Here is an 8,590-nt window from a genome sequence, read left to right as displayed (position 1 = left end):
TTGATATACAATACATATACATATTTATATATATCCACCTCTAGGTGCCACGATCACTGGGTTGTTTACACTGACACAATGGTTGCAACCATTTTTAGCGCCATATTCAGAATTTAAGCGTCTCACTGTGCACAAAGCTTTTCACTCCCTGATGAAAGTTCCTGTGAGGAACTGAAACGTTGGTTCAGTCCAATAAACCTCCTACTTATTTGCTAAGATTTGTGTTGCTGCATTTTTTTTGGTGTGCCGTCATCCCACAGTACAAGTTTTTTTCCAGACTGGCACCCAATCTTTTATTTTGGCTGTAGGTGTGCGTTCCGCATTTTTCTCTATATATATATATATATATATATATATATATATATATATATATATATATATATATATATATATATATATATATATATATATATATATATATACATACACAGTAGAAACCCGGGAAAATATAAAATCAGGGAAATGTGTTAAAGTAAGTTAAAGTAAGTACTGAAAGGATATAAGCACAGGAGTCTGTTTTACTTTGAGATACAATATTTACTGTGTTAATAACAAGGGTTAAGCATTGCAGTGTTAATTTTACACTATGGGGGCATGTGCAAGGCCTTTCTGTCACATACTCAACCTAAAGCAATAAGTGATTGGTTCAGGACTGCATAAGGGGCAGACTAATTGGAATTGACCATTTATAGGCAGGACCATGGCAAAATATACATCTGGTTAGTATTTTAAACCTCTTTATTTCACAAATAATAACATACATAGAGGAAAAAAGCAGTTTTTGGGAACATCAGGAGAAAATTTGGTGCAATTTCCTCCAAGTTACTGGCCCCCAGAGTAAAACTTTGTTTTCATAAACATCAGCCCTCTCGACCCCCTTGAGCATTTATAGGGTCTGCTTCCTCTTCTTGTTGTCTATTGACAAGATCCAGACAGTGATTCAAAATGGGCCATTATTTCAAGTACACAGAGGCCCTAACAGTCCCCCACTATCCCAATGCCTAGTGACTGTCAATGCCTCTATGGAATCATACAGCAGCTCCTCTGACATTTGCCTGAATCAACAGATTGCCAGTCTGGTCCTGACGTTGGCTCAAAAAAGAAAAGTGATATTGGGGTTATTTATAAACACTGAGCAAATTTGTGCCTGGGCAGTAACCCATGGAAACCAATCAGATGATTGCTTTCAGTGTTCATCCTACAACTGGCTGAAAAAAGCTAATCACTGATTGCTATAGGATACTGCTCAGTGTCAAATTTGCCCAGTGTTTATAAATGAGCCTGACTGTGTGCCACATTGTTTTGGCCACTCCCACATTTAATATTGCCCTCTCAGAGAACAGAACATTGCAGTGTGCATCAGCATTTTATTTTCTAGGCCACATCCATTTTAGGTATCATCACCTGTCACAGGCCACTTAGAATTTTAAATTTACTTATGGCTCAGTAGATAACATTTAACACAGGTATAGAATCTAGTGATGTGCAGGTCGACCCGCTCCCACCCATACCCGGCTTATCTACTCCTTTTATTGACCCTTGCTGCCCCACCGATGACATCACAAAAGGGGCTGGCAGGCATGTGCCTATAATACCGGAAGCCGGCAGTCTAAGATTACAGGCAGGGAGAGCAGGCAGAAGAGCTCAACCCAAACCCACCCGCAAATGGCGGAGCAAGGTCAGCCTGAACCAGCGGGTAAACCTGTGGGTATCTGGCTGGCCCCCACATCACTTAGAAAATCTGTTATCAGAATGCTTTGCACCCACTGGGGTTGCGGATAAGGGATCTCTTCGTTATTTGGATCTATATGCCTTATGTCTGCTAAAAATCATTTCAACATCAAATAAACCCAATAGATTTGTTTTGCCACCAATATAGATGCATGCAGCGAGTTGCCATAAAGTACAAGGAACTGTTTTATTACAGAGAAAAAAGAAATCAATCTTAAAAATTAGTATTATTTGCACTTAATAGACTCTCTAAGATATGGCAGTTTTGTTATTCTCAGGTTTCTAGATAAAATGTTTCCAGATAGGGGATCCTATACATACATGCTTTATGCTGCCTGCAATGTAGGTTAAACAGATGTTCCATATATTTACATTATTTTAAATAAAATGTGCTCATGATAGTGCTGTGATGGGTGAATCTGATCCGTTTTGCTTAGTTGAAAATTCACCAAAATACATTGAAGTCTTTGACGTGTGAGGTGGTGGGACAAATTTTTTTTCACCCATTGAAGTCTATGGGCATCATTTTTGTGGCGAAACACTGTGAAAAATTGTGACCCCTACCTTATTCATTATGTGCATACCTGTGACATAGATTGGTTTGAGAGACCCCTGATCCTACTTCAAGCATGTGCATAATGAGCGAGCTGGAACACTCACTTACTATACAAATATGTATGTGCCTCAGCATGGCAGCCTTCACTGGCAGTTTACTTCTGGTTCAGGGACCCCAGAGAGCACAACAGTTCATCATGTCTGAACTTCTTTTCCACTGACACAAACAAAGAGAAATTCTCAGTAGTGATGTGCGGGCCGGCCCAAAACCCAAGCAAGTTATGTTACAGTGATCCCAGCGATTCATGACTCAAAAAAACAACATACTGTATATTGTCCCTAGTATTTTAATATTTATTGATCGTGCTATTATTCTCTTTGTTGCATTTGTTTTGTATGTTACTGGAAACAAAATGAAACTGTTTTAAATTAAATGATATCTGTTGTATAAAAATATATTGCAATTGAGTTGAAGTGGTTCAGTTTCCATTAATACTGCTTAAAAAAGAAGGATTATGTTTATTGTATCTGAAAAGTGCCCTGTGGGTTCATAATCCTCAGTGTTCAAGCACTTGCCCTGCTACTTTTCATAGTTTACACAAAACCAATATACATTTGCATTGTAAACTCAGTTCGTCGCCTACCTGTTTGCCATTGGTACTTAGGCCTCCCCCAGGGTACTGGTACAAAAGCTTATCACTTTTAATGCAAATCCACAGGTAAAGGTATTCTGGCTACTAAAAATACGCAGCACTTTTAGAGCCCTGTATGCTATTATTCATATAAAACAGTGCCTTCTGGTGACCAAATATTGTGACACAGAGCAGAATCATGGCTTGCCTTTAACAAGCAATATGTTTTTTAAATTCTGAGCTTCCAAATAAAGGCACACGATTGTTTAATTCAGCAATAGAATTAATTTCTAAACCACTAATTGCGCAGTGTGTAGTCTAATTTATACTGTATGGTTGATGCAATGGTTAAAGTGGTATAAGCCCCTAAAACACTTTAGTTTGGTTTTTTATAGATCCCCCCATTCTCTGTGTCTAATTCCTTCTGAGGTATATGCTGACATCACTTTAGTTCACAGGCCAACACTGCCTACTTTGATTTATGCATTATTTTGCTGCTAACCAAACAACTAATGTTTCCAATGCAGCAACAGCTGACTGACAGACCCCTTAGTTGGAAGAGCTAAGCCATTTCTTACTCTTAAGAGAATCTTTTTTTTTTTTTTTTCTAATAATCATACATGTACAATCTACTATGTGTTTGCCTGATAAGGTTGTGGGTGCCATCAACTCAGTGGAAATAAGAACATTGGACAGTGAAGGGTTATGTGTGCCCTACTTTGGATAAACTATGAGCATCCTGGGTGGCAAAGGGCACACTATTACTATTTGCTAATCTCATCCTTAGAAAGAGAGGATTGGCTATTAATATAGGTTATAAATGCTTTGGTTTATAGAATTTTGTAAAAAGATGGTAAATGATTACAATTATGTAACTCATTTCTAGATATTACATGTTGTTTTGTTTCCTAGATGCATCCAGCCTAAAGCTGGCTATAGATGTAAAGATATAGTATATCCTTCTGTCCGATGCACGTTTGTTCATTGCAATCTCCAGACCTACCACTAATCATTCAGATTAAATAAAGTCCAAAGAACAAATCAGACAATGTTCTGGCCATTAATTCCAAGACAGCAACCATACGAAAGTTATGTACGACAAATAGTAGTGACAGTCACCCATTGATATCATCAGAAATATTATCGATAGCCTACAAATCTTCTAACCTGTCCAAATGACTAAACGACTGATTGCCACAGCACAAAAAATTTCAGGACAATCCACGCACAGTCAGAAAATCGTGTATAATATAGATTCGTTCGACTTTATCTTTGCGTCTGTGACCAAGAGCTATATGAACAAGATAGCCGAGGGTGCTCTAAGTATTGGAGTCATATGCAAGACTTTTTTTTTTACACTGTTATAGTAACCTTATAACATGCACAACAAATAAAGTTTGACACATTTATTTCCATTAAAATAATATTATGGTATCCATTATCTGGAAACGTGCTATCCAGAAAGCTCCGAATTACAGAAAGGCCATTTAACATTAATTTTTTCCAAATAATCCCAAATTTTGAAAATGCTTCACTTTTTTTCTGTATAATAATAAAACAGTACCTTGTTTTTGATTCCAACTAATCTATAATTAATCCTTATTGCAGGCAAAACATGCCTATTAAGTTTATTTAATGTTTACATGATTCTCTAGTAGACCTAAGGTATGAAGATCCAAAATTACTGAAAGATCCGTTATTTTAGATCTGAAATAATAGAATTTGCAGAGCTTTAATGGGAAGATCTATAAGCATACATTGTTTGGCTGTCTTTGACTTTGTTGAGTATAATATTCGACAGAGGTCATAAATAATCAATTTGTTACAGTCCCTGTCAGTTACTGTTTCACGCTTCACTGTAGTAACTGCATGTTATTGCCATGGAATGGTCAATATTTATACGTTAGAGGAGCATTGGCTGAAATTGTTTGGAGGGAAGCACATTTTAAAGGACAAGGAAACCTTGATTTTCATTTGCTGCCAATACTTTAGGCTCCCCCCATGTGATTGAATTGCTACATTTTCACCTGAGCTAAAGCTCCTTCAAAGAAAAAAATGCATCAACCCGGAGAGGTTTGTACAACACCCACCGCATGTGCTGTTCTACTAAAGTGTATGAAGAATGCAGAGACAAGAAATATACACAGTCTGTTTTACGGAAGGAACTCTTTTGTTCATAATATGATTAATTTTCCCATTAAAGATATTGATGCTTTTGAAGTGCAGTGGTAGTTTTGGGCTGCTAAACTGTTCATTAGGCCAGTTTTTAAAAGACATTTTGGGGAAGGCACTGACGTTCTCTCTTAGGCTAATTTCACATGTGTAGTCTGTATCCTTTACACCAAAATTGAATGCGATACCTTGTCAATAACGTTTTTTTCCTCCCATGTTCCCATGCCAATGCCCTTAGTATGCACTGTGATATCCAAGTGCAATAAATAAAATATGTGAGAAGTGCCAATCATTCATATCATCTGTTGTGTTCTCCCTGGGCATTCTCCATTCTCCTTTTATTTATTTATACAATTCTTTATTTAGCTTTATGGCCTTCTTTTAGTTTTTTTGCTTGCACAGGAGATATTTCTTAGGTTTCATTTATTAGAGTTGATATTCTAACCTACACAAATGCTTAGCATGCAGTTGTGTTATCTATATATGCCTAACACAAGAACTAGTATTGTGAGTGTACTAATTGCATTCTTAATTATTTAAATGTACATTATATTTTATAGTGCTTGACAAAAGATTAATTATATTTCAACTTTCAGGCTTATTTCAGACCTGTAGTTTGCTATAAAGCTTTTCTGCTATCTAACCTAGCCATGGCAGCTTATTTCTATAAACTATAGTAGTGTTTATGAAGAAAACACCAGTTTTACCAGTGCAGGGCAACAGTACATTATATTTGTATTACTTGAAAACACTTTCATTTTATGGTGTTACTGATCTTTTAAAGGAGACATATAGGATACATGAAAAAAAACCCTAATTTTGTAGGCAATTATACGTAATATATGATGTTGCTTTTACATTTTTTAAAAAAATTATATTACCTATAAAATATCCCCTTTATTGGAGCTCCCTATAGATGTTCTCTGGTTCTTGTCAATGTTTCAAATGAGTGGTGGGCGTGTCCTAATGGTGCCTGCCAGAAGCACAGCAGCAGGGTGACAGGCAATCACAGCCCTGCAGTCACACAAGCACAGGCAGGCTTCAGTTCTCTATCAGGTCCTGCTAGCTGCTGATTGGTTCCTGTTCTACAGTTCAGTGTGCTGAGAGCCATCTGCTCCCCTGCACAGCCTGGGAATTCAGGGAGCAGGAAGTTGAAGGGAAGGGAGGAAGGGAGAAATATTCAATAAATCAGCCTGAAACACTACTTTTTAAGCACAATTCTTTTATATCTAAATGAGTATAATGCACTGGTACATTCTTATTTCTTACACAAAATGTCTCCTTTCATGTATGGTGGTCCAATTTACAGAAACCCCAGGTTGCAGGCATTCTGAATAAAATATTGCATCCATGTGGAAATATGTCAGAGGAAATTTTAATCATGTATTGCCCTTAATAACATGTAAGAAATGCCTGATTTATAAAGGAAATGCTTTTCAAACATATATTAGATGAAACTGATTAGAAAATGTTTTTTAGCATCTTGAGTCTGTACCTATTGAAAATATATTGAGTTGATCCTTACGCTGAGAATAGTATTTGAATTTGACTGACTGTCTGGGTTCAGCCACGACTATTGTGTCATCATTATAGTCCCAACAACAAAGTGAGAGGATCAATGTCTTTCAGCGTGCATCTAATCCTGCATATACAGTATGCATATTAAATTACATTTTTTTCAGGGTGGTTTGCCTTCCTCTTTCTATAATGTACTGATTTTTCTGTCTGTTCCTTAAAGAGTATATCAGTGTATACATTTTTGAAATTGAAATCATCACAAGGTATAACTAAATCTGTGTGAAGGCAAAAGATTAACACAGGAAGGATTGGACGTAGACTAATCTCATCAAGAGAATTAGGGAAGAGTAATGGGAAACGGTACCCACCCCTATGTTTTGTCTCCTATGTGCTTATTTCATACTGTGCTGTAATTTTAAGTACAATTTCACTGTTGATGTATGTGATTGTTTGTACGAAAATAATAAAAATTATTTTGGAAAAAAAAAAATCTGTGTGAAGGCAAGCATCCTCCTTGGTAGGAAGATTATTTACCTGCATGCTGGCAAGAATTGTGTTTGTTAATGCTTTTGGAAGATATAGTCAGGCCTTCCTAATTCATTATGCATAATGTAGTGTTCCTACAGGTCTAGCAAAGACACTTTTTTGTTTCATACTGTTGGGTATGTTTCCTTCTTTCCTTCGGATGCACTAAATTTGACTTAAGCTATGAATTGAGAAAAGGACCTGTTTAACAGCATTAAAATTCTCCCATGTTTGTTACAGAATGATCTGCGGTATCCTGTTTCCTATTATTTGACTGCTCACTTCCCTTTTTATTAAGATGCAATTGGACTTTCACTTGAAATTTGACAACATGGTGAGTTATTGTGTTATCTCTTTGTTAGTAATATATAAAAATGTGATTGCTTTGAAATAATTAGATCTCAATTGTATTTCAATAAATTCACCTAGCAAATTAAAGTGCTAATAATAGACATATGCAAGAATAACCCGGAAGCCACACGATTTGCATTCATGCAAAAAAAAAAAAAAAAAACGGACTCAAGCAAATACTGCACAAACATTTTTACATAGCAAACCACAAGCAAGCAATTACAATAAAACTGTTAAGCTGTTTTTCTGTATCATACCCACACAGAGAAGTCCAGGGTAATGGAATTTTGTTTTATATATAACACACCAAAAAAATTTGTATAATGTAAAGCCGCATATATGAAAAACAATCCTTCTTTCTGGAGAAGTGAGTCACTTTTTGTGTGCGCATAGGAAGTCTGTTAACTGGTACTCTACTTGTTTGCTTTCTGGCAAAATGCAACAGCTCTATCTTTCTTTATGGTGTGAATTCTAAACTCTAAATTCTCAAGATCTGAGCACATTTAAGTAGAAAATGGCTCCTTTCAGTTCCATGTATATATCAGTTCTGTGCATGATATTCCATCTTCAAACGTGTTTACCCCTTATTGGAGCTTAGGCGTTAAACTTAGTTGATGTCCTAGGATTGGTGCTCCTCAATCCAAATGTGCAGCTCACATGAAACATCTTTGCCAGCTTTAATTCTGCCCCATCCTATCTTATTTACCAGCTCCTCTGGTATCACTTGATCATTTGAGCATTTTTGTGTATTTCTCTGTCTGCATTATGATGGTTTCATACCACTCTATTAGGATGATCGGCTCAAGCTGTGGTTTTAAATTGTGCTTCTGTAATCTACAAGTGCACCTCATCAGATCATTGGTGTTTAAATTGCTGCACTTGTCATCTTGGCAAGCTGTACATTTAATAGGTGATGCATTTATTAATGCTTATAGGGCAAAAAGTGCTATTTAAATATAGAAAATTATATTTTAAAACCGTGAAGGTCATTTAGAGTGAAGTTTTGGTTGAACTCCTGTTTGCCGGAGTTTGGCTGTTAAACAATTTGTATTGTTATATTTATATAACCTTGTTATGGCTAAGGGAGATTGACCCAATGCTGGAGC

The 8,590-nt window shown here is 36.4% G+C and overlaps 1 protein-coding gene across 3 annotated transcripts in view; it reads left to right on the top strand.

Annotated features, from left to right (window-relative positions):
* cnst.L (consortin, connexin sorting protein L homeolog) overlaps positions 1-8,590 on the top strand; it is a 66,847-nt gene that overhangs the window by 4,301 nt on the left and 53,956 nt on the right. For all 3 annotated transcript variants that reach the window (XM_018263078.2, XM_041562753.1, XM_041562754.1), the window contains exon 2: positions 7,374-7,467. The gene's annotated coding sequence lies outside the window, so the exon portion shown is untranslated. The remainder of the gene's footprint in view (positions 1-7,373; positions 7,468-8,590) is intronic.

The sequence above is a fragment of the Xenopus laevis genome, chromosome 5L, assembly GCF_017654675.1.
Source record: "Xenopus laevis strain J_2021 chromosome 5L, Xenopus_laevis_v10.1, whole genome shotgun sequence".
NCBI lineage: Eukaryota > Metazoa > Chordata > Amphibia > Anura > Pipidae > Xenopus > Xenopus laevis.
This window is presented reverse-complemented; position numbering and strand designations above follow the sequence as displayed.